Raw genomic sequence first — 3,106 nt, 5'->3', positions numbered from 1 at the left:
CGCCGGCTCCGTCCCGCCCGCCCGCGCCGCGGCCGAGTCCGCACACCCGCCCCGTCCGGCCCAGCAACCAACCACGCGAGCGCCCGCCCGGGCGGGCGGCGGAGCATCACTACCCCGCGCCCTGTCCCTTGCGTCATCCGACTGGGCGCCTTACCCGGCAGCCCTCGCGCTCCACCCCGAGGCCTCCTGGGAAGGGTAGTTCCCGCGCGAGTGGGGGGTGGTGCGGCAGGACAGAGCAGAGCGGAAAGGGAGAGGGAGGGAAGGCGGGAGCGCCAGATCGAGGCTGTGACGTAACCCCACCGCCGCGCCCTCGAACCGCAGCTCGGTGATTCACTGGGGCTTAATTACCGTAATGATCGCATTTGCGGCGCAATTTCAACCCTTACACGATGTACCCCTAATAGATAATACTAAAAGTAGTCAAAATGGGCGCTCATTCTCGGGGAAGCTCATTGGTGCAGCATATGCAAAAAACACCCCAGGTCACTCTCTGGAGGGTCTTAACCAAATTTTGGGTTTGCTGTCATCACTTTCTCCTGACAGCTTGCCTCGGAATGAAGAGAGGCTTCAACTTGGATGCCCCGGTTCTCCCTCCCTAGAGGTTACAGGTAGCAATAAAAAAGTAAATGAGGCTGATTCGCATACTTATTTGCATACTTTTTTCAGTGTCCAATAGTTTTGCAGAAAATATGAAATTATGGAAATTATTGTATTTAAGACCTAGCAACACAGCCTCAGAGGAGCCTCACAGAGTTGTAGAGAAGTGGGGCTGGAAGCAGCCTCCAGAGGTCTAGTCAACCCCCTGGCTGAGGCAGGATCAGCCCTCGACAGACCAACCCCTACAGCCCTCCTCTAACCTCTATGAAAGACCAGGGTTTGAATTGCACTTTGACTCTTGGGGGAGCGGTCTACAAAAAAAGTTGGGCTGCCCATCATGATGCCCTAATAAAATCCCCTAAAATCTAAAATCTACCCTGGAGATCTTCAAAAGGAGACTGGATGCTCACCTTGCAGGGGTTATTTGACCCCAGCAGTCTTTCCTGCCCAGAGCAGGGGGGCTGGACCCGATGATCTCATAAGATCCCTTTCAGCCCTAAACTTCTGTGAATCTGTACAATTCTGACACCCCCTTCCCGGTTATGATTTTCAAATCTTACAGGAGGGCTCTCATCTCTTAAGCAAGGGGGGGGGGCTCAACCTCCCCTCACCCCCAGCTTCCCTGTAATTTAAACCCTTCGAAAGACTTACCCTCAACCCTGGCATAACAAGGACCTCACAACCGAAACCTGCTGCAGGACAGTGTTCTTCAGCATCAGGGAAACAAAAGGCTCTATATATGTTTACAGCCTTTATATAGAGAGTTTTTGTTTCCCTCATGCTGAGAAACGCCACTGTCCTGGCAGCAGGTTCAGGTGTGAGGTCTGTGTTGTGTCAGGGTTGAGGGTAGTCATTATATATATGTTCGTATAAAAATTTAAACCACGGTTGATGGTAGTCTTACACTCACACACACACACCATTTTAAAGACAGTCTCAAAAGAACTTTCCCGGGCCTGATTTCTGCATTGGGCAACAGCTATGGGTGGATCTAGGATTCTGAAAAGGGGAGGTGCAGATGGTACGGTGCATCATCACAGTTTTGTCCAGTGAAAAAGATGCTCGAAGCTCTCTTGATAGATATTAGCCTAGAGCTCTAGTATTCAAGTTAAGATTGAAGCCAAAAAAAGAAAAAGAACAACACACATTATTGGAATGTGCATGAATTTACTCAATTACGTCAACTAACGAGGCAAAAAATAACCCAATGTTGTTTTGTTTGTCTTGGAGTAATTTTAGTTAAAGGCATGTCTCTCTTTCAGATCCCTAAAACAAAACCAAGCCATCTTGAGCATCTAGGCACAGCACATGTGCCAGAGCATGACATGTGAAGGCATTTTGCTTGGCACACATGCATTGGGGCAGACAGCAGGGGAGCCACAAGGGGCCCAATCCTTGTTGTGGCAGTGCAGCCCTGGCCCCTTCCCTGCTGCCCACCCTGAAGTGCACATACACCCACCACTGGCAATGAGCCAGGCCAGGGTTCCAATGACCCTAGTTCAGCTTTTTGCAGCCTCCCTGCAACCTGCTGCAAAGAGCCCAGGCTCCTGCCCAGAGCTGGGGCCTGCTGTGGCAGACAGCCAGGAGTCTGTAAACAGCTGCACTGGGATTCACAAAGCCTAGGCCCAGCTTGTTGCTAGCAGCGAGTGCACTTGGTCCTCAGGGCAGACGGCAGAGAAGGGGCTAGGGCTGTACTACCACAACAAGGATCAGGCCCCTTTTGTCTGCCTCTGGCACATCTTACAAGTCAAGGTTGTAGGTGTTTTTGGCACTCTGCCCAAAAATGTTATGAACTCCTAATCTAGACAGTTCCCCCAAGTGCTCCACTGAAAGTTAATTTCTACACTTGAGCTAACGTTCACTTGAGTTTGTGTTCCTACACCTGAAAACCACTGCTGGACTCTGAAATGGGAGCTGAGAGACTAAAAGCAGCTAGTAGCAGCATGGTAGAAGTGAGAGCTAGACAAAGGGAACCATTAAAGACTATTTTAATGGAAAGTTTAGAAGGAATTGAGCAAATTCTAATGAGCCATTAAGTCAATGGACTCCCTCACTGCTGCCTGAATAGAAATGCTGGCTTTAAACTTTGGATGGACTAGAAATCAAAGCAGGGTACGAGTGTACCAGTGCACCGCCCTCATCCCCAGCTGGCATGCACTAACCTTAGGTTACACATGCACAGGCCTTAGCAGCTCTCACTCCTTTTGTTCCCCCCCAACCAATCCCCAACTTGCTTGTGGGTGGGGAGGGGCCTCAGGGAAAATTCCATGGGAAAACAGGACCAAGAACAGTGGTGGTTTGATTGCTCAGGTGAGAAGCTGGTGTCTTTTTATTTTTGTTTTTTTAAATGAAAGACCAAGTTCAAGCAGGAAGTGTAGCTGAAAGTTTTCCCTCCAACCTCTTCTTGCAAAAAAACAAAGTTTTTCCAAAAACCTCCCTTCGGCATACCAAGTCAGTCTGTGCAAAGTGGCTAGTATTCGCTTTGAATTCAGCTGATTCCGGGGGGGGG

Source organism: Alligator sinensis, unplaced genomic scaffold, assembly GCF_000455745.1.
Source record: "Alligator sinensis unplaced genomic scaffold, ASM45574v1 scaffold253_1, whole genome shotgun sequence".
In the NCBI taxonomy this organism is placed as follows: Eukaryota; Metazoa; Chordata; order Crocodylia; family Alligatoridae; genus Alligator; species Alligator sinensis.
The sequence above is the reverse complement of the archived record's forward strand: the minus strand, read 5'-3'. Positions refer to the sequence as shown.